Genomic DNA, 24,578 nt, shown 5'->3' on the forward strand with positions numbered 1-24,578 from the left:
CAGCCAAAGCAGACAGCCCTTCCTCATGTACTCATTTTATCTCAATGAGAGGAAGGAGGAGGAAAAAAATTCAATGGGGTGTGGCTGCCTCTCAAATTTTAACAAGTTTATAACAATTCACTTTGGGCAACTGGGAAAGAATCTGCTCTCCATCCCTCTCTACTCTGCTCTGTGCACTGGTAGGTTGTCCTGTATGGATTGTATTATCAGCCCACTCTTGTGCTCTTTCTTCCAAATGAGTTTGAAAATGGTAGCCGTGGAAGGAGAGAAGAGGGCTAGAGAAGAGAGAGATGAAGAAACTCCCCCTTCCCTGCAGAGACTGCACATTTGGGCAGTGGTTCAATTCTTCTGTCACAGGCTAAGCCCCTTTCCAGGTTCCTGTAACTGCTCCATCCCCTTGGATCAAAGGGTATCTCCTTTAATCCAAGGAATGATAAGCGATCCCTCATATTGCTACTCCCAGGGTGTCCCACCATCCTCTGTTGGTTTCTCTTAGCCCTGCTGTGATGTTGTGATTTATAATAAAAAATATATATTTGGTCTTCATCCTGTTTCTGGCACAAAGATCCTAAGACCCTTGGAATTTCCTGAGCAATAGGAGCCATGGGAGCATCTTTTGTTGTATTTGGTCTCTCCTCCTCAGTTCCTGAGCCATAAAGGTGAAATGGGTGACCTGTTATTCATAACAAGCCCCATTCCAGCATAAGTGGGTTTATGCTAATGAGGTGACTTTTGGAGAGCACCTAAGGGGGGCTGGTTGCCAGTGGAGCCAGCCAAGAGATTAGAGATTTGGAATTTTCAGTCCTACCCCCTGATATCCAGGGAGGGGAGAGGGGATGGAGATTGAGTTCAATCACCAATGGCAAATAATTTAATCAATCCAATCAATCAATGCTTATGCAATGAAGCCTCTAGAAAAATACAAAAAGGTGGGTTCGGAGAGCTTCCAGGTTGGTGAAGACCTGGAAATTTGGGAAGTGGCACACCTGGAGAGGGCATGGAAGCTCCAAGCCCCGTCTCCGTACCTTGCCCTATGCATCTCTTCCATCTGGCTGTTCCTGAGTTACATCCTTTCATAACAAACCAGTAATCTAGTAAGTAAAATGTTTCTCTGAGTTCCATGAGCCACCCTAGCAAATTAATGGGACTTGAGGAGGGGGTCATGGGAACCTCCAATCTATAGCCGGTCAGTCAGAAGCACAAGTGACAATCTAGGCTTTCGACTGGTTTCTGAAGTAGGAGGGGAGGCAGTCTTGTGGGACTGAGCCATTAACCTATGGGATCTGACGCTATCTCTGGGTAGATAGTGTCACAATTGAGATGCATTGTAGAACACACAGATGGTGTCAGAGAATTGCTTGAATGTGTGGGGAAACCCCCCCACCTCATGCTGTGGCATTGGATTCAGAACCTATTCTACCTGCGCACACTTATATAAATTGTATCTTCTTTAAACCCTCTTCATTTAATCCGCTTGGCTGGGCAGGCGCTTCTCGACAAGTTGCCAGCTAACGTACACCCTGGCACTATAGGGGCTCTACTCATTCTAACCAGAAGCCAAATCTTTCTTATTCACTGTCACAGAAGAGGAAGCCACATTTCAAGAAAAGAAGGAAACGTCACCCTTTGCCAATATATGAGTTTGAAGCACAAAACACAAAAGCCACTTCCTCCTTTGCCTATCGTTTGAACACAATTGTTTCTCAGCAAACTTCCCACGCCTTGAAGCAGTGATATTTGGTTAGGAGGATTGGCTGGAAATAAGGTGAAGGTGTTCTGCCCTGCAAAGAACAGGACACAAGTATCAAGTAGAGCCCAGTATTTCTGCCCCATCAGAACGGCAGCCTAGACTTGATGCCAACGTGGTCCTGGTTAGTGGCTCATACAAACGTTCTTTCTCACCCGGCTCACTGGAAATCAACTGAATCTTGCCCTTAGAATATACTGTCACTTTTGTTTCAAAGAAACCTCTCATGCCAAGTGTGCTTGGTACCTGAGATGCTTTAAAACATGGCCCCACAGGGTGATGGTTGCACAACATTTTGTGTGTTCTAAAAGCCACTGGATATTAATTTAAAATGGCTAAAATGGTGAATTTTATGTTATGTGACTTTTATTAAAAAATAACAAATAAATTACTGGTCCCATACGGGTTTAAACAGGGAACCTAGTTGATCAGTTTGGTTTTTGGCAAAATCATATCCGTTACCCAGGGATTTTGATGAACATTATTTTTCATAAAATCCAGACAACATTGGCTTTTTTTTTTTTTATCTCTGTGGCGATCATGCAAAATGCTGGTGGGGAGGGCACAACATGATGTAATTCATACAAAAAGTATGGATGTTAATTCTGCAAATGTCCTAACTGAAGCTTTCTAAGTTTTCTTTTTATTCTATGTGGAAATAAAATCACAGGATAGGCTGAAGATGTTTAGGAACTGCATGTAATGCTATTAAGACAATATCAGAATGGACAAGGATAAGAAATTGTAATTGATAAGATTTGGTGCACCACATCTTGGAGCTGTGGTCTTCATTCAAGGGACAGATAGCTCATGGTGACTCACAGGGAAGGACCTAAGAGAATAAATACTCTGACCTCTCTCTCCTCCATTTTTCTGATATCCTATTGGTGTTTCCCACTGGCCAAAACCAACTGAAAGGCAGAGGTCAAGAAAGTCCATTGTCATACTCCAAAGATGTTAGCATTCCAGGCAGACAACTGGATGGATTTGGAGGGGTCAATGGAAGACATCCAGCTCACTTTAATATCTATTTACTTGTTTATTGGGTCTCCCCCCACCATTAGAATGTAAGTTCCATGAAAGGAAAGACAATGTATGTCTTGTTTAGTATCATAGCCCCAGTTTCTAGACAATAGATACTTCATAAATATTCAGAGGATGAATAAATGACATCGTGACAATTCCTTAACATCTCCAAGCCTCCTGGGTTTTCTCAGCTGTCTGTCACAGGGTGTTTGGGCTGGACCAGAGGTAGAATTTAGATGCTTCTGGAAGTGATTGAGATACACCCTTATAACGCCTCCAAAACACCTACCTGCATGAGTCGATATGCATGGAGGTTTTGAGAAGATTCCACTGGAAGGAAAAGAGAGAGAAGACAGAAGGGTGGAGAATGTCCATGTGTCCAGCAGACCTAAGTGGTTATTTGGTGGCCCCTCAAGTGAAGGGATAGAATGAGAGATGGTGCCATGGTGTTTATGAGTCAAAAGTGATTCCATGCCCAAGGGCAGCTGCTTTCAAGCTCGGGAGACAATGGCAGCCCCAAGCTGGGGAGAGAACCTGCTTCTTCCGGCACAGGTCAGGATGACTCTCGGCACTCTGTGGGCTTGACCTGGCCACAAGCAAATATCGCTGTGCTGAGCTGAGCAGAAACTTGGGGAAGGCATATGAGGGACTTTGACAAGGAGGTCAGAGTAGAGGAAGATGGGGAGCAGAGACCAGATGCTACTTCAGCAAAACCCACAAACTCCCAAAGAGGGATTTTTATGAGAAATAGGGAAGAGGAAGGAAGACAGTCTGAGATCCCATGGTCAAAAGCTAGCCAGGCAAATTGAGCCAGCCGATATCTGTAGCACTGGCAGACGCAGCTTGAGAGTTTCAAATTGCACATACAGTGGATACTTTTATTAAAGCTGGGAATTACCCATGAAGTAGGGTCACAGAAGTGGGACATGTCAAAGATTAAATATCGATAATAAAGCGATATAATGTTCAGGGAGTAATGGCAAGTACTATTGGGTGTTGTACATTATAGGATTTCAAATAGAAAGTATGCCCCCTCCCAAGATAAGAATTAGAAATGTCTCTTTCTGACACTTTTCATATTTTTTAAAGATGGAAGTACTTTATTAGAGGTATATTTGGAAATATAAAAACCATTGCATTCTAGACTCAATAAAGCCAAATGGTAACAGTAAATAATCTTTAAGATCTTTAGTAAGAGGAAGGTTTTACTGGAAGGCCTAAGAAGTTTGCAGCATCACTTGAAACAAGTTGTTTTAATGCAGTTCGAAATCTCATTACAATGAGCTTCAAGCAAGTATCTGAATTATTGATACAACTGACTTTTTCATATTTGGTGGTCACGAGGATGGGGCGAAATAGTCAATATTGTTGGTGGCTCTCCCTAGTCCCCTTTTTGGGCCAGCTGTCCCCTTCTCCAGAAAATTGGCCTCAGCCAAAGGGGAGCTGTTATACATCTTCCCACCACCATGGGGGCAGCACGCAGCCAATAATTAACTGACACAGGGACAAAACAGGCTGGTCCCTGTGCCTCAAAATGGGACCAATGCTGAGGTACAATTCATGCTCCAGAGCTCACAGTGAGGTCAGGCTGCAAGTAGGTTCCAGCTGAGACCACAGCCTTGCTCCGCTCCTTCTTCTTCCCGTACTTTCTCTCTTCTCAGAGCACTCCCTCAAAGATCATGGGCACCAAAATCCCTGTCTCAGGCTCTGCTTTTAGGGAAGCTGACCTAAGTTGCTTATTGTCGTTTTAGAAATAGCAGTGTTCATAATGGAATTAGCACAGACATATTGTTATTGTAAACTTAAACAAAAGGGTCTTGGGCCGGCCCTGTGGCTTAGTGGTTAAGTGCTCGTGCTCCGCTGCTGGCGGCCCGGGTTCGGACCCCGGGCGTGCACCGCTTCTCCGGCCATGCTGAGGCCACGCCCCACATACAGCAACTAGAAGGATGTGCAGCTATGACATACAACTATCTACTGGGGCTGTGGGGGAAAAATAAATAAATAGATAAAATTAAGGCATATTAAAAAAAAGGGTCTTTGGGTGACTCTGCAAGAGCATGACATTATCTGTAAAATCGGGTGTCCTTCAGGAGGCAGAATAGAGAACAGTGTCCTGTTGCTGTGTGGTAGATTGACACACTCTTTCCTTGATGCATTCATTAAACAAACATTATTGATCCAATCCGTGAACCTAATCTTCTGTTGGGTCATAAGCGTGCAGAGATAAATGACAAGGAACTCATAGGATAGAGGGGCACAAAAACACATGAGCATCTGATTATAATCCAACATGCTGAGTATCACAAATAAAAGATTGATAACTTTAGGCACAACAGAACAGAAATGTTAAGGCAGGGAGGCAACCAGATGACTTAGAACTGAGGATGGAAAGATTTTCTATGAGTAGAGCTTAAGTAAACTTCAAATTACTATATTTCTAATGATTTACTTTTGGACAGTTTGTGAAAGTTTGATAGATTTGTGCAGTTACTAATGTTTTTCTTCAACCAGACATTAAGGAAGACATATAAGCTTCCTCTCACTGATAACCTACCACTAATTTTAAAAGCATTTAACTAGAAGAGTGCTCAAAATTTAGCTCAAAGATGTTTATTACAGTATAGTTTATAGTACTAAAAAGTTGGAAATGATGCAAACACAGGCTAAATACATTATGACGCATGTATACCGTGCAGCTCTCGAGAAAAAAAATGAAGTTCTAAGAGGTTCAATGAGTTGAAAAGATGTTCACAATACGACAAGTGGGAAAAATAAAGGTTTTAAAATAACATGGGCATACTTGTTCTATGTCACCCTGAGGATAACTTTCTGTGTAGCCATGAGACATCTGGCACTATGTTATGGTTTTCTCTTTCCATGTAGACAGGTGTGACTAATACAGCATTATTAATACTCAAGTGTTTTTAAGCAAGGGGTGCCAAGGATGTTGTCCCACTTTCTGAAAAACCAGTATGAATCTGCCCCCCAAAAATCATGACCAGGGCCCGCCCCAGTGGCCTAGTGGTTAAGTTCAGCATGCTCTGTTTCGGTGGCCTTGGTTCGGTTCCTGGGTACAGACCTACACCGCTCGTCTGTCAGTGGTCATGCTGTGGTGGCAGCTCACATACAAAACAAGGAAGATTGGCAACAGTTGCTAGCTCAGGGAGAATCTTCCTCAGTAAAACAAAAGATCACGATCAGGGCCAGCACTGGGGTGAGGGGAGGGAAGCACTCGTCTCAGGCACAAAATTTAAGTGTGCATCAAAAAAACTAAGTAATCAAGATAAATACCATGTAAATGCAATTTTTAAAAATATCAAAATCAATGCAAGAAAAATCCATGATAAGCAAAATATCCAAATCCAAGATCTGACAGTGCTATGCTGGGGTCATAATGGAACCTGATACAAAAGGAAAAATGTGAGCCCCTACATATACTTTTTCAATGTACTTTTAATGGTTAATTTTTTTCTAGAAATTGATTTTGAAAAATTATTGATGAATTTTCTTCCATTAAAATCAAGAAAGTCAAATTTTAATAAATTCTGGTTTGGGGAAAATAAAATATTTAAATTTAAAATAATATTTTATGTTCTAATATCCTTGCTTTTCAATTTTTTAATTTTTTTCAATGATGTTTAATGGTTTAGGAAGGAAAAGTACATTTTAGGTGGTCAATAAATATTTCTTGAATGAATGGATTCTGTCTTTTTTTGGACACCATAAATTATTTGGATTATAAGAGGACAGAGTTATTTCACTTTATATTTATGGGATTTGAGAACCATGCAGTTTTTATTCTAAGTGTCTTTTCTGTCTCTAGGGGAGGCATATGAGGCCATGGGGGTAAAGGAACGTACCAAGCATAGCTTGATGTTTATAGTAAGAAAGATCCTTATTGTGGAGGTTACAGCTTTCACTTACCTTAGAAACATAGAGTTCCTTAACACGATTGAATTTTAAACCAACATGTAACACTGTAATAGAGATAGACAATGCCTTGTGCAAGTCTTCTGTCAGAAAGAACTTTATTCAAGCATTATAGATTTATAGACCTTGATAGCTAAGAGGAAATATAGATGCAAATCCTCCTCTTTGTATATTCCAAATTGTTGCAATCAAATGCAAAATGTTGACAATCCATTGGCTGCTGTATCAGTTAGCAATTGCCACAAATAACACTTCATAACAAACCACTCCTGAAACTCAGTGCCCTAAAATAATGATACCTGATTGTTGCTCCTGAGTTGATGGGTTGGGTGGGCAGGTCTGCTGATCTTGACTTGGCTCACTGATGCGACTGCAGTCAGCTACAAGTTGGTTAGGTGGCTGATTAAGGACAGCCTCAGCTGGCGTAACGGGATGACTTAACTCTCCTCCATATGTTTCTCACATCCCTCCAGCAGGTTAGACTGGGCACGTTCTTATGGCGGAGGCAGGGGTGCAAGAGCGAGCAAGACAAATCATGCAAAGGGCAAGAAGGGATGCACACCCAATTTTGAAACCTCTGAGTCATGCTTGCTAACATTCCGTTGGCCAAATAAACTCTCAAGGCCAAGCCAGAGTCAGAGAAGGAAGGGTTACAAAGTTACAGGGAAGGGGTGTGGAGGCATGGAAACCATTCTTGAAGGCATTGATGCAATTAACCTGCCACAATTGGCAATGAGTAAAAATCATGCCTTCTCTTGCTTCAATATCCCTTAGAATTGTCACCTCTATATTGAACCCTCTGGACAAGCCAGGCATTGAAGACCAACCTATTATAAATGAACTCTTGTTTGTAAACAGGTGTCAGCCCCCCTCCCAAATTGTGGCTGCCACAAATAACAAAGACTGAGCCTCCATCAATCAAGTTTAATGTTGTGATCAAATTGTTCAACACAGGATCATTACCGAGCGAACTGAATCCTAAATGATAAGTTGACTCAAAGTAAATAGTTAGTCTTTTCTCTGTATCCCCAAACTAAGAATTCCTAGGGTCAAAGAAAGAGAAGGAGAAGGACTAGTGGCCTGGAAGAGGAGCTCTCTGGTCAAGAGTTCAAAGCCCAGCTCAGCCCGCTACAGCTGTGTAATGATGGGAAAGTTACTTAACCTCTCTGAGCCTCAGTTTCCTCATCTTCAAAATGGAGAGTAACCATTCATTCACGCTTTCATTCAAAATATTTATGAAGAATCCACTGACTATACTTCCCTGCACTTATGGAGCTCAGAATCTAATTGGAGACACTCAAGAAGAAAAGAAATTATAATACAGAGCTAGAAAGCATGAAGCCTTAGAGGACACGCAGAGGTGACATCTAATCCTACTTGAAGAGATCTAAAGAGTGCTTCCTGGTGGAAGTGACGACTAAGCTGAGACTCAAAGAGAGGGTAGAAATTAGTCCAATCTTGAGGAAAGGTGTCCTAGGAAGAGAGAATGGCAGATGCAAAGTCCTAAAGCCAAGAATATGTTTTCCTTTCTAGTTTTAAAAACAAGCTCTGGTATAAGCATGGAAAACAGAAGAATATTCTAGAGCATTCACTCACACACAACAAAAACCCCCTGGGGATCTCATTAAACCTCAGGTTCTGGTTCAGCAGATCTGGGCTGGGGCCTGAGATCCTGTTTATCCAACAAAGGGATGCTGATGCTTCTGGTCCACGGACCACACTTTGAGGAGGCAGGCTGGAGAGTGGCCATGGAAGGGAGGATATGTACATTTAAAATTTTCCTTCTTCTCTCCTTGGCACTCAAGACTTTATGGGGGACGAAGAGCAAGGCAGGATGGTGATAACTTTGCGAGCAGTGCGAATCCTAGCCAAGTCACAAAACAGTTCCAGGAAGGAAGGGAGACGTTGGTTCCCTGAAAGGTTCCAGGAAACCAAAATATTTCCCAAGGCTTTGTCATCAAGTCCTTCAACTCTCTGTGAAACGCTGGAATTCTGCTCCATCGACCGCTCCTGCTTACCAACATGACTCTTTTAAGTGTTTGTGCCAAAGTAGCCTATACGTCAGTGAGCTTTGTTTATCCCCTGGGGCTCTCGTTACAGTTTTACTGGCCATTTCTTTAAAGGCAGGAGGAGTCTTTGTTAAAGGGTAAGCCAGTCGGTCAGAAGACAAGCCATTTCCTGAAGCCATTTCCATACTCTGTGACAGGTGCTGGAGAGGCAGGCTTGCAGCCACACGCCACCAAAGAACTTAGGAGAAAACAAAACGGTAGCCAGATGTTCTTGGTCATGCCATTGCACTAGGATCTGTTATTTCCTCAAAACTCTGGAAATTCAAAGGGTTGCAGAACATAGAAGGTAAAATGGTAATCTGGAACAGAAAGTCTTGTTTCTCACCAGCGCATGGAACGTGGGAAGAACGCCCCACCCATCAGTGCTCTGAATCACCCAGAGAGTCCTGGGGCTGGTGAGATCTGCAATTCCACATTAAGCCATGAAGAGAAGATTTCAGCGTCAGCTCCTGCCGGCACCTGCTGTCCTCAAATGTTGCTTCATAGCGTATTTGAAAGCAAGAAAGAGCTTTAACCCTGTGAGGGAGAAATCAGAACTGGAATCAGTACCAAGATTAGTACAAACATGATCCCAGGGGTCATATCTATAGGGGCATGGGTCTTATAAATACAGAGAGAGAGAAATATGGCAACACAGACTAGAAGGATAAACCTTAAAATGTTAACAGTGATTATCTCTAGCATGGCAGGCACTGCAGGCAAACTCCAAAGCCATTCTTAACCTCTTCACCACTGATAGCTCTCGCTCTAGAAGCTAGAAAGCCAAATACTTGTTTTGTCAAATTCTTTTGTAACTAGGAGTGGTCATGTGACACAGTTCTGACCAAATAGGTGAAAGGGAAATCTGCTGAGGGGTTTCTGGGAAAAGCTTCTGTTTCCTGTTAAAGGGAGAGGCATAAAAGGAGAGGCTGCTGTTTCTGCCCCATCCCTCTTCTTTCTGCCTTGAACATGGTCGTGATGTCTGGAGCTATGGCACCCACCTTGCAACCATAAAAAACATTTTGATGAAAAGCCAACATGCTGCTAGTGGATTGGAAAACCGGGAAGAGCCTAAATCCTTTATAATACCACTGAGCAATAGTACCAATACCAGCAACACCTAACTCTGGGCTTCTATTCTTGCAAAAAAAATAATTCCCTATTTAATTAAGCCACTGGATCTTAGTTAATTGAGTTTGGAATATGTCAGTGAAAAAATAAGACAGTCTAGTGTGAGATGGAAGACCATAAATAAATAAGGAAGTTATAGCATGTTAGGAAGTGGCAAGCGCTATGAAAAGAAAATCAGGATTAGGGGCAGGAGAAGCATGAATGTCAGGGTAGGAGAAAAGGAGGCAGTACGAAATAGAGTTGCCAGAGGAAATACTATTGATAACAAATGATTGGAACAAAGATTTGAAGGAGGTGAGGGAGTTGGCCATGTGGGTATCAGGACAAGAACATTCAAGGCAGAGTGAGCATCCAGGTCAAGATTCCTAAAGAGCAAGTGAGCTTGGCGTGTCTGAAGAATCCTGAGCAGGCCAGCATGGGTGGAGCAGAGGGAAGTGAGATTAACAGAAGATGAGGTCAAGGAGGAAAAGAGGGTCAGATCGTACAGGGCCTTGTGGGCCATCAGGAGGACTTTGGCTTTTACTGAGTAAGGTGGGAGCCATAGAGGGTTGTAGGCAGAGAAGGGATGTGACCTGACTCAGGAGTTCACAGGTGCCCTCTGGCTGCTGCAAGGAGAATAGACCAAAGGTGGGGCAGGGAAAAGGCAAGAGGGGAAGCAGAAAGACCCTTTATGAGGCTATTTCCATAATCCTGGCTACAGACAATAGGACTTGGAACAGAATAGAAGCAACAAAGGAACAGACAGGCGATCAGATTCTGGATACATTCTGAGGAAGGGTCAACAGGATTTGCTGATGGATCAGAGATGGAGGGTAAGAAGAAAGGCAGAGTCAAGGATAACTCCATGGCCTTGTGCTGAGCAATAGAAGGATAGGGAACCCTCCATGGATATGAGAGGTGGGGGATCAGAAGCTCAGATTGGAACAGGTTACATTTGTGACATCTGTTAGACATCTCAGTGGGGGCACTTGGTAGGTGGTTGGTTATATGAGTGTAGAATTCAGGAGAAGGAGCTGGACTGCACATTGTTTAATATTTTGGGGTCATTGCTAATGTTGTTTATGGCTGTGAGACTGGATGAGATCTATGGTGTAGAGAAAAATGAGTACTTCCATGGAAAATGATGTATTGTCAGAGCACACATCTCCAGGTTGTCCAATTCTGATCTATGTGGGAGATATTTTACAATTCTGTAAATTTTAAATAACTGACAGAGATGCAAAATAATTCCATGGAAAAAACAGTTTTGCGTCCATTTGCACATTCATTTCAATATTCCTGAAATTATATATATGTATTATAATTCATAGGTATTATAATGCATATATATGTAATACATATATAACATATAGGTATATGAAATTTTATATGTATTTTATAATATTAATAATTATACGTATAATTATATAATATATAATTAAACATTATATTATATATATTATGTATATATAATTATCAATGAGGGAGCCAGGCAGATGTTATAACTGGGTCAAAAGAGAACAGCAAAGAACAGACATATACATGTATTATGTAATATATATTATGTATTATGTATACATTGTATATATTATATGTGTATTATGTATTATGTATACATGATATACATTGGATAAATTGCATATATATTATGCAATATATAATATATATCATGTATACACTATGCATATTATATGTATATTATGTATTATGTATACGTTGTATACATTATATGTGTTTTATGTATTATGTATACATTATGTGTATGATGTATTATGTATACGTTGTATACATTGTATATATTATATATTATATACATATATGTCTGTTCTTTGTGTTCTCTTTTGAGCCAGTTATAACATCTGCCTGGTTCTTTCACTGATTGATGAGTGGAATAAAATCCTTAATGTATGCTCATTTTATATCTGTATGAGTCACGATTTTATCTTTTTTTCTTGCTTGAGGAAAATTCACCCTGAGCTAACATCTGTTGCCAGTCTTCCTCTATTTTGTATGTGGGGCACTGCAGCAGCATGGTCCCTGACGAGTGGTGTGGGTCTGCACCTGGGAGCCGACCCTGGGCCACCAAAGCGGAGCACACCAAACTTAACCACTAGGCCATGGGGCCAGCCCCCATGAGTTTATCTTTTTTAGATCACACAGCTCCTAAGAGGCAGAGCTGGGATTTAAACCTAGGCAGCCTGGCTCCTGAACCTCCACTCTTAAACCCCACCCTCCATCAAATGAGCTAATGTACATGGACGCACTTAACTCACAGTAGACACTCAACACATGGTGGTGTTGGGATTGCTAAGAAGCAAGTATTCTGTTTGACCAGAACCTTCATAAAACACACAGTCTCTCACCGTTTTGGAAGTGAAGGCAAAGGATGTCAGTATGACCCCTGATGTCTGGGACTGGGATCCGGGTGTGGTCTTCCTGGTAATCCATCTTCTGTAATCTTCCCGTACCTGGAGATGGAGACACATCACGGGGAGATGAATCACTCCCAGATGCAGGGAAGTATGCTGGCACAGGCATGTCCCCTGGAAGGAGGGGCATCAGGGACAGCGAGGGCAGCAGCTACATACCCGGTGGTTGAGCAGACAGTGAATGAGGAAGATGAAGGCCCCCTGCAGGCTGTTGATGATGGTGAACAGGTAGGCCATGATACCAGCCAAGGGTCCAATCTGGAAAATGCCCAACACCCGGGAGCTCCCCAAGATGAAGAGCTGGGCAAATGCCTTGAATGTCAATAACCTGGAGGAGAAGGTTTGCAGAGGATAAGGTTCTGGGAGGTGGCTGTTGTCCTCATGGGACACACTCCCAGGAATGGTCTGAGGCTGCCACCATGTGACCCACCACCTAGATGGAAATAAACGTGGGGTGGAGCCTCCAAGCCTAGGTGTAGGGAAATCGAATCCTATAGGCATTTAAAAGGCTATTGGCCTACAGATACACATCGGCACAAAGATGTGTGGACACATGTATTTAATGCAATATTTTCATTAGTAATGAAAGGCGAGAAGGACCCATGTGTCCAAGATTTTAGAACACGTTAAATGAACAATGAAGCCATACAATGAAATACCATGAAGCCTTCTTTTTTTTACTGAGGTAAAACTCACATAACATAAAGTTCACCATTTTAACCATTTAAAGTACGATTCGGTGGTATTTAGCACATTCACAGTGTTGTACAAACATCACCACTATCCAGTTCCCAGACACATTTATCACCCCAAAAAGAAACCCCGTACCTATTAAGCAGTCATCCCCCATTTCCTTCTCCCCCAATTAGAAACAACTCAAATGTCCATCAACAGATGACTGGATAAACAAAACGTGATCCATCCATGTAGCAGAATATTACTCAGCCATGAAAAGGAGTGAAGCACTGACACACGCTACAACATGGATGAACCTTGAAAACATGATGCTCAATGAGAGAAGCCAGTCACAAAAGTCCACATAGCATATGATTCCATTTATATGAAATGTCCAGAATGAGCAAATCCATAGAGACAGAAATCAGATTATACAACTGTTTTTTAAAATGAGATGAGAGTGACAATATACTATAGTGGGTAAGGCTCTGGGTCAGACTGCCTGTGTTTAAATTCTGATCCATTCACTAACTTTGCGGCCTTAGTAGGTTACTTAACATCACTGTGCCTCAGTTTCCTCACTTTGAGATAAGGATGACAACACAATGCCTACCCTATAAGCTTGTTCTACCAATTAATGAGATAGCATTAGACCTAAAGGTGCTTAGAACAATGTCTGGCACAAAATAAACATTTTTGTTAGTTGTTTTTAACCTTAAGTACTGATATGAAATAAGCTACCTATTATGTGGAAAAAAACCAAGCGCAGAATGATATGTACAGTATCCTGTCATTTATGTAATAGAAGATGGATGTGTAAGTATAGAATATTCTGGAAGGAAGCTCAATTCAGGTGATAATGGTTGCTTGAGGTGGGAGAGATCTGGGGACCTGAGGAGTCAGGGAAGAGAGAAGGAATTAGTTTTCAGGTGTTTCCTTTTTTAATGCTTAATTATTCTTGCCATGGCATACATTAACTTTATTCTAACTTTTTGCACTAATTTTTAAAAAGTAATTTTTAGAAAAAAATATTTAAGATGGATGAAGGATTGGACTCTGACGGGAAAACAAACAAGAGACCATCATTAGGTTACCGACAATAAAACCTAGACAATGTCTGGTTTGGGTGGGTTCTTAAAATGAACATTAGTTGAATGGTGAAATTAAGAAACACAGATGCTCTATAAGAATACGAAAAAGTCCCACCTCTGTATGATAGAATAATATATATGAAGGTAAAATAACGAGATAGTGTATTTCATCTATTAAATCAGCAAAACAACAAAAATGATAAACCCCAATGCTGGCAAGGCTGGAGGTAAACAAGCACTCTTGTGAATGGAAATAACTTTTCTGGAAAACGATTTGCAATATACACTAAAAGTGTTACAATCCAACCTACCCTTTGAGTCAGGCAATTTCATGCCTAGTGTTATGATTAAATAACCACAGATGTGGAAGAAAATTTACCTACAAGGATGTTCAAGACAATACTGTTTATAATAGCAAAAACAAAAACAAGTCAGAAATAACTTAAATGTCCATAAATGAGGGATGATTTAAGTAAACTGTGCTGGCTCCTTACGCTGAACAGTTATAGAAAAAAAGGATAGTTGACAAATTTCTAATCAAACAAGAAAAATTTTATGACGTGTTATTAGAAGAGTATTATTTAATTTTCAAATATTTGGGGGATTTTCCAGACTTTTTTTCTGTTATTGATTTCTAATTTAGTTCCCCTGTCAGAGAACATGCTTTGCATAATTTGAATCTTTTAAAAGCTTATCTGATTTGTTGTATGTCCCAGGATATGGTCTTGGTAAATGTTTCATTTTGACTTTAAAAAGATATATGTGCTGCTGGTATTGGGTGGAGTGTTCTATAAATGTTATCACGTTTGTTGATAGGATATGAAAGACTTGAACAATATTTACTGATTTTCTGTCTCCTTGTTCTGTCAATTATTGGTAGGGGTGTGGAAATCTCCTATTATAATTTTTTGGATTTGTCTGTTTCTTCTTTTAGTTCCATTGTTTTTTGCTCCTTGCATTTTGAAGCTCTTTTATTAGGTACATAAATGCTTAGGATTGTTACGTCTTCTTGATGAATGTACTCCTTTATCCTTATAAAGTGGTCCTCTTTATCCCTGGTAATATTCTTTGCTCTGAAGTCTACTTTGTCCCATATTAATGTAGCCAGATCTTTTGACTAGTGCTAGCATGGTCTATTTCCATCCTTTTACTTTTAGCCTGTTTGTGTCTTTATATTTAAAGTGTTTGTTTTCGTAGGCAACATACACTTGGGTCTTGCTTTTTTATAGTTTGATGATCTCTGCCCTTTTTTTTTTATTGTGGCAAAATATACGCAACATAAAAATTGCCATTTTAACCATTATAAGGTTTAGAATTCAGTGACATTAAGTACATTTACAATATTGTGAAACCATTGTGACTCTTCATTTCTGTAACTTTTTCATCATCCTAAACAGAAACTCTATACCCATTACACAATAATTCCCCGTTCTCCCTTCTCCCCTACCTTCTGTCTTATGAATTTGCCTATTCTAGGTACCTAAGATGAGTGGAATCATATAGTATTTGGCATTTTGTGTCTGGCTTATTTCACTTAGCATGTTTTCTAGTTTCATCCATGTTTAGCATATGTCAGAGTTTCATTCATCTTTAAGGTTGACTAATATCCCATTGTATGTGTTTATCACATTTTGTTTGGACACTTGGGTTATTTTTACCTTTTGACTATTGTGAATAATGCTGCTGTGATCATTGGTGGACAAGTATCTGTATGCCACATCAATGCTTTGGGTGTATACCTGTGAGTGATTCCTGCTTTCATTTCTTTGGGTATATACCTATGAGTGGAATTGCTACCTCATATGGTAATTCCATGTTTACCTTTTTGAGGAACTGCCACACTGTTTTCACAATCTCTGCCTTGTAATTGGGGCATTTAGAACATTTACGTTGAATGTGATTATTGATATGGTTAGATTTAAATCTGTCATCTTACTGTTTGTTTTCTGTCTCATCTGTTTTTTGTTTCCGTTCTCCATTTCTTCTTCTTTTGGTTTAAGTATTTTTTATGATCTCGTTTTATCTCTTTTTTTAGCCCTTTAACAATTAATTCATTCAACCATCAATTTCTTCACTTTGTGTCCTTGGCTCATACAGTCCTCCATTCGTTAGCTTTCTGATCTTGGGAAAATGACTTAAACTCTCCTAAACTCGAAAGAACTGGAGCTTCTTGCATTACACCGCACTGCTCCCTACCATCTCTATCCTCTGGTCATTTCTGTATGAGAGCTGAAATAAGGCAGAGTGTCACCTTGTTTGACCTCAACTGGAACGTGTGTGTTGATAGACTGAAATTTTTCACTGCTCTGCTCATGTTTGCGAATGACCATGAGAATGCTGCAAATACTGATTTGGGATTCCAAAAAAATTTTAGTGAGTAGGTGAATTCACAAATATGGAACTTGTAAATAATGAAGATCAGCTATATATGTACCACATAGGGTGGTTGTGTGGGTTAAATCAATTAATACAAGTTAAGTTCTTCAAACAGTGCCTTAACACAGACTCATTTGATGTTTCAGAAATTTATTTGGTAAGTTAGTTTTTAGTAGTTTGTATGTCCAGGTATAAGTGAGGATATTTTTATGTCTAATTTTTGGTGACATTGCGTAGTGTAGAATGGTGCTCTTTTCATGTGGTGAAATCCAGGTTTCCTACCCTGCTTTTTTCCTGTCACTCGTCTACTTCATTTAGTCCTTTTTTTTTTTGCAAACATGCAGGCATGGCTTTAAGGGCAGGAAGGATTAATGATGAACAAAAGCGATGTTGCTCCCTGACCCTACATTCTGCTTTCTTCACTATGATGGTTTTTTTTGGAGCTGGCTGCTACATTTTTTAGGCAGCTTTATTGAGATGTGATTCACATACCATACAATTCACCCATTTAAAGTTTATAATTCAGTGGTTTTTTTTAATATATTCACAGATGTGTGTAACCATCACCACAGTAAATTTTAGAATATTTTCATCACCTCAAAAAGAAGCCTGAACCCTTCAGCTACCATCCCTTTATCCCCTGACCCTGTTTACCCCATCCCTAAGCAACCACTAAGCTACTTTTTTGTCTCTATAGATTTCCCCATTCTGACTTTCCTATGAATAGAATCATATAGTATATGGGTTTTTTTCGGCTGGCTTCTTTCACTTAGCATTATATTTTCAAGGTACATTTATGTTGTAGCATATGTCAGTATCTCATTCTTCTTTATGACCAAATAATGTTTCATTGTGTGGATATACCACATGTTGTTTATCTGTTTGTGTGTCAATGGACATTTGGGTTGTTTCCACCTTTTGACTATTATGAGTGATGCTGTTACATTCATGTACAAGTTTCTGTGTGGACACGTTTCCATTTGTTGGATATATACCTAGGAGTAGAATTGCTGGGTTACATGGTAGCTCTATGTTTAATTATTTGAGAAACTGCCAGACTATTTTCCAAAGTGGCTGCAACATTTTACATTCCTGTAGCAGTGTTTGAGGGTTCCAGTTTCTCCACATTCTCACTAACACTTGTTATCTAACTTGTTAATTTTAGCCATTGTAGTGGGTATGAAGTGGTATCTTATTGTGGTTTTGATTTGCGTTTCCCTTATGACTAATGATACTGAGCAACTTTTCATGTGCTTATTGGCCATTTGTACATCTTCTTTGGAGAAATATCTGTTCAGATTCTTTGCCTATTTTTAAATTGGGTTGTCTTTTTATTACTGAATTGTAAGAAGTTTTTTGGGGGGAGGAGGTGGGGAAGATCAGCCCTGAGCTAACTTCTGTTGCCAATCCTTCTCTTCTTGCTGAGGAAGATTGGCCCTGGGCTAACATCCGTGCCCGTCTTCCTCTACTTTATATGGACGCAGCCACAGCATGACTTGATACGCGGTACTTTGGTCTGTGCCTGGGATCAGAACCCATGAACCCTGGGCCGCCAAAGTGGAGCGCGCGAACTTAGCCACTACACCACCAGGCTGGCCCCAAGAGCTTTTTAATATATGTTCCGAATACAAGGTCCTTATTAGATATATGATTTGCAGATATTTTTTCCCATTCTAGATTGTCTTTCCACTTTCTTGATAGTGTCTTTTGAAGCATAAAAGTTCTTAATTTTGATGATGAAGTTTAACTTATTTATTCATTTATTTAGTTGATTCTGCTTTTGGTGTCAGATCTAAGAGTCCATTGCCAAATACAAGGTCATGAAGATTTATGCCTGTGTGTTCTTCTAAGTGTTTTATAGTTTTAGCTCTTCAATTTAAGTGTATGATCCATTTTGAGTAAACTTTTGCTTACGGGATAAGGTTAGGGTCTAACTTCATTCTTTTGCATATAGCTATTCAATTGTCACAGCACCATTGGCACCCTTGTGAAAAATCAGTTGACCATAGGTATATAGGTTTATTTCTGGTCTTTCAGTTCTGTTCCATTGATCTGTATGTTTGTCCTTGTACCAGTACCACACTGTCTTGACAACTGTTGCTTTGTAGTAACTTTTGCAATTGGGAAGTATGAGTCTTACACTATTTATTCTTCTTTTTCAGAATTGTTTTGTTAGTTGTAGCTTGTTGCCTTAGAATTCCGTATGAATTTAGAATCAACTTCAGAGCATGAGTTTTGGATTTCTTTGGTTAATTTATTCCTGGTTTTGGATACTATTGTGAATGGAATTGTTTTCTTAATTTTACTTTTGGGTTTTTCAATGCAAATGTATAGAAATTCAATTGGGTTTTGTATATTGATCTTGTATCCTGCAACCTTGCTGAACTCATTTATTACTTCTAATAGATTTTGGTAGACTCCTTAGGATTTTCTATATACAGGATCACTTCATGCAAATAGAGATAGTTTTACCTCCTCCTTTCCGATATAGATGCCTTTTCTTTCTTTTTCTTGCCTAATTGCCCTGGTTAGAACCTCTGCTACAATTTAGAATAGTAATGGCAAGAGTGGAAATCTTTGTCTTGTTCCTAATCTTAAAGGGAAACCATCCAGTATGTCACCATTAAGTATGATGTTAACTGGAGATTTTTTGTAGATGCCCTTTATATTGAGGAACTTCCCTTCTGTTCCTAGATTATTGAGTTTTTTTTTAAATCATGAAAGCGTGTTGGATTTTGTCAAATGCTTTTTCCTACATCTGCTGAGATGGTCTTGTGATTTTTTGTTTTTCATTCTATTTGTATGATGTATTACATTAATTATTTTTGGATGTTAAACCAACTTTGCATCCCTAGGATAAATCCCACTTGGTCATGGTGTATAATTCTTTTTATATATTGCTAGATTCAGTTTGCTAGTATTTTGTTGAGGACTTTTACATCCATGTTCGTAAGAGATATTAGTCTGTAGTTTTGTTTTCTTTCTTTTTTTTGTTTTTTGGTGAGGAAGATTAGCCCTGAGCTAACATCCGTTGCCAGTCTTCCTCTCCTTGCGGAGGAAGATTGGCCCTGGGGTAACATCCGTGCCCATCTTCCTCTATTTATTTTTTTTCATATGGGACACCACCATAGCATGGCTTGACAAGCGGTACATCAGTCCATACCCGGGATCCAAACCTGTGAACCCTGGGCCGCCACAGTGGAGCGTGCAAACTTAATCTCTACGCCACCAGGCTGGCCCCTGTGGTTTTGCTTTCTTGTGACATCTTTGTCTGATTTTGGTATTGGGGTAATATTAGTCCCATAAAATGTGTTGGAAAGTGTTTCTTCCTCTTCTTTTTTTTTTTTTTTTTTTGGAAGAATTGGTGTTAATTCTTCCTTGAGTGTTTGGTAGATTTCAGCGGTGAAACCATTTAGGCCTGGGCTTTTCTTTGTGCATAGTTTGTGGATTACTGATTCAATCTCTTCACTTATTATAGGTTTATTCAGATTATCTTGAGTCATTTTTGTAGTTTGTGTTTTTCTAGTCATTTGTGTATTTCATCTAAGTTATCTAATTTGTGTACTATTATTCATAGTATTTGTTTATAATCCTTTTTGTTTCTGTAAGGTTGGTAATCTTGTCCTCTCTTTTTCTTTTTTTTCCTCCAGTTTTGTCTTTTTATTTTATTGATGTTTTAATAGTTTTTAACATTGTGAAATTTTGGGTTGTATGTTTTTGTTTGTCCGTCACCATATATATGTCTCCCTTCACCCCTTGTGCCCACCCCCCACCCCCATTGCCCCGGGTAACCACAATACAGTTTTCTCTGTCCATGTGTTGGTTTATATTCCACATATGAGTGAGATCATACAGTGTTTGTCTTTCTCTTTCTGGCTTACTTCATTTAACATAATACCCTCCAGGCCTATCCATGTTGTTGCAAATGGGACGATTTTGTCTTTTTTTATGGCTGAGTAGTATTCCATTGTATATATATACCACATTTTCTTGATCCAGTCATCAGTCGAGGGACACTTAGGTTGCTTCCACTTCTTGGCTATGGTGAATAATGCTGCAGTGAACATAGGGGTGCATAAGGCCCTTTGGATTGTTGATTTCAGGTTCGTTGGATAGATTCCCAGTAGTGGGATAGCTGGATCATAGGGCATCTCTATTTTTAATTCTTTGAGGAATCTCCCTACCGTTTTCCATAGAGGCTGCACCAGTTTGCATTCCCACCAGCTGTGTATGAGGGTTCCTGTTTCTCCACATCCTCTCCAGTGTTTGTTGTTTTTTGGCTTGGTGATTATAGCCATCCTAACGGGCGTGAGGTAATAGCGTAGTGTTGTTTTCTCTCTTTTGTTTTTGATTCAAGTAATTTGAATCTTCTCTCTTTTTCTTGGTCAGACTGGACAGAGGTTTGTCAATTGTGTTGATCTCTTCAAAGAACCAGCGTTTTCTGATTTCCCTTTAGATTTCTTCTTCGACTCATTGGTTATTCATGAATGTGTTGTTTAATTCCCACATATTTATGAATTTGCCAAATTTATTCCTACTATTGATTTCTAATTTTATTTTATTATGGTTGGAGAACATACTTTGTATTATTTTTATGCTTTTAAATTTATTGGGGTTTGTTCTGTAGCCCAACATTTGATCTGTTCTGGAGAATGTTCCTTATGTACTTGAGAATGTATATTCTGTTGTTGGATGGAGTGCTCTGTAGATGTCTGTTAGATCTGGTTGGTTTGTAGTGTTGTTCAAGTCGTCTATTTCCATGTTGATCTTCTGTCTAGTTGTTCTATACATTATTGAAAGTGGGGTATTGAAGTCTCCAACTATTGTTGAATTGTCTGTTTTCATTTCTATTAAAAGGTTCATGTATTTCAATACTCCGTTAATAGATGCATATATGTTTTTAATTGTTATGTCTTGAACTATTGACCATTTCATCATTATAAAATGTCACTATTTCTAGTATTCTTGTTTTAAAGTCTATTTTGTCTGATGTTAGTGCAGCCACTCCAGCTTTCTTGTGGTTGCTGTTTGCATGATATTCTTCCCCATCCATTTACTTTCAGTGTTTTTGTCTCTGTGAATCTCGTGTGTCTCCTGTAGACAACATATAGTTGAATCATGTTTTTTTTAAATCCCATCTAACATTCGTTCCTTTCTTCAGTTGAGGGTACTATTTTCTGATCATCTGGTAAATCCAAGAGATATTTAAAAGTTCTTTGAAATGAATTGTTTTTAGGGTTCAGAGTGGCTCTCCTTTTAGCTGCCCTTTGATTGAGGATCTCTTTAACGCAGCAGGAGACACGTTGGCTTGTGTTTGGCAAGGCTCTTGAGGAGTGAGTTCCTTTGGTGAGCATCAAAATCTTCTCTTGAAGAAAGAAACTCTAAGTTTACATAATTAATGTGTTGACTATATCTACAGTAACTCCTGAGAGGAAAGTATGTTCAGTTTTCTTATTGGGAATGCCTGGAGCTCTTTTCTCAAAGTTAGGACCTCCCCATGCACCCTTCCCCGTGCTATATTTTCTAGGTAGTGGAAGTAGAAATTCTCATGTAGCTATACGCAACATCCGTTGAAGAGCTACAATATGCCTAGTGGTGTGCTAGGCACTAAGGCCGAGGTTAGCAAGCCAGTGTACAGTTTTTGTAAATAAAGTTTTACTGAAACACAGCCATACCCATTCATGTCTGTATTCTTTAGGGTTGCTTTCACTCTACAAAGGCAGATATGAGTTGTTGCAACTAAGATCACATGGCCAACAAGTCTAAAATACTAACTATCTGGCTTCCTGGGGAGCATAAAGAAAGTGAGTCTGGATTCTCCTGAGTGTGGTGTCTATTTGGTGCAGGAGAGAGGAAAATGTGGACTTTGGAGTTTAGAGGTTAGTTGGATAGGCAGAGAGCCTCCTGCCTTCATAGAATTTGTTTTGTTATGTTTGGGGGTCATCAGGTTATCTTTTTCAATAGACCCCCCAAAAATTGACCTCCTGTTTTCCTTACCAGTTATCCCATTCACTGCTTCTGATTGAACCCCTCTTTCCTGATTCATAGCACGGAGTATGGAACACTGTCTGATAGCTTCTTCCCTATTCTGCCCTTAAATCTCTTTTGATATCCTTTTTTCCCAATTATAAATCCAAACTGAAGCTCAATCTCATTCCTTTCCCTCTCTCTCAAAGATAACCACTGTCCTGAAATTGGTGTTTATCATTCCTTTGCTTTTCTAATTTTGCTTTCATTGCATATGTATTCATCCCTGAACAATACCTAATATTGTTTTGTCTGTTTGATAACTTTGAATAAGTGGTATACTGTATGTATTCTTCTGCAGCTTGCTTTTTTGTCTTAGCAATATATTTGTGACTATCCAGCTCTATTTCTTTGAATCTCACTTCTATTTGATATTCTACTATATGGACATATCACAGATTATTAATGCATTCTTTGGGCTCTTTTTTTTCCTAATTAAGTTGACCGTTTATTTATCTATTTTTAATAGCTTTATTGAGATATAATTTATATACCATAAAGTTCACCCATTTAAAGCGTACAATTCAGTGGTTTTTAGTATATATACAGAGTTGTACAACAATCACTATTATCTAATTTTAGGACATTTACATCACTCCCAAAAGAAATGTTGTACCCACTTGTGGTTACTTCCTATCTCCCTTCCCCTTCCTCTACCCTCAGATTAAAGCTAATCTATTTCTGTCTCTATTGGTTTGTTTATTCTGGATCATATAAATGGAATCTTTTGTGGTCTTTCATGACTGGCTTTCACTTAGAATGTTTTTGAGGTTCATCCATGATATAGCATGTACATAGTGGGCTTTTAAATTGTTCACAGTTTTTTGCTGTTACAAATGATGCTTTGCATGTGTTGGGGAACTATTATTTTTTAAGTGACTTTTACTATTAGTAACAGTAAAAACCTATCTCATATTCTTATCATCTGCTGAAGCTCTGGGAGAAAAAGACAAAGGTAATGTTTATCACAAAAGTATAATTGAGTGCCTCCAGGAGTGAGTAAGGCACAGTCCTTACCTCTTGAAGAATGCACAGTGTAGCTGGGTTAGAATGACAAATTAATTATAAAACCATGGAAGTGCTACAAGTGAATAAGCAAAATTCTGTGGAAATGCAGAAGGAAGAGCAGTTAATTTCTTAGGAGATGTGTACAAAGCGTTATAAAATGAACGACATTTGATCTGAGTCTGACCCTGGAAAATTACTAAGATTTCAGGAAGTGGGTGTTGAGAGAGAGGAAGCAGTGCGCAAAGACGTTGAGAGATGAGAGCGTTTTCCAGGAACTTAGACGAGATGGGGTGGACCTGAACAATATCGTGGTGGGACAGGAGACTAGGGTGGGTCCAGGCTCATTGGTTTACACCCGCTATGGGAATCACTGGGAGAATCAGGCAAGATTAAGATGCAGCCACATTTGTATTTTAGAAAAAAAAGCTCTGGCAGCATAGAGGGCAGGCTGGAGACAGGAGAGTCTAGAGGTGGGCAGTCCACACGAAGACCGTTCCAGTCTTGTAGGTGAGAGATGATGCCCTGATGCTGTTAGCGTTTTTCATGTTAAATTGACAGGACTTATTGGAATGGGTGGTAAGGGAAAAGAATTCTAAGGTGACTCCCCTGGTCTTTCGCTTGGACAACTGAATGATTTGGAAATTTGATAACTATCCCCCACATAGAGAAGATTAACTTGTGTTGGAAGCTGTCTCCTTTCTACAAATGAAATATCTACTTCAGTTTGCTTTAAGGAATAAGATAACTTATAATTTAAAGATTGCTTAAAGTGTTTTATTTCCAATTCAGAAATGAAACACAGGTATTTACTGAGCCTAGGTTATATCAATTTCAGACTTGAACAATCAAACTACTATTAATTATCATTTCCTCATAGCCAAAAGAATGCAATGGTGTAAAGATTCCTGTTGATGTCAGTAAACCTAATCCAAATGACGTGGAGTTTGGTAATCTGTATTTGGATATGAATGGAATCATCCATCCCTGTACTCATCCTGAAGACAAGTACGTAACCTGTTTTTGTCACTGACATCACCAGTTACAGAGGAGTACTATATTATATTACATTGTTTGCTTATCATTATAGACCGGCACCAAAAAACGAAGATGA

General features: G+C 39.4%; 1 long non-coding RNA gene across 1 annotated transcript in view; it reads left to right on the top strand.

The window, feature by feature from the left end:
• LOC131402382 (uncharacterized) overlaps positions 1-24,553 on the top strand; it is a 39,520-nt gene extending 14,967 nt beyond the window's left edge. The window contains exon 3 of the long non-coding RNA XR_009218612.1: positions 24,345-24,553. This is a non-coding gene — a long non-coding RNA (uncharacterized LOC131402382). The remainder of the gene's footprint in view (positions 1-24,344) is intronic.
• Positions 24,554-24,578: the final 25 nt, after the last annotated feature.

This window comes from Diceros bicornis, unplaced genomic scaffold (assembly GCF_020826845.1).
Source record: "Diceros bicornis minor isolate mBicDic1 unplaced genomic scaffold, mDicBic1.mat.cur d_74_multi, whole genome shotgun sequence".
NCBI classification, from domain to species: Eukaryota; Metazoa; Chordata; class Mammalia; order Perissodactyla; family Rhinocerotidae; genus Diceros; species Diceros bicornis.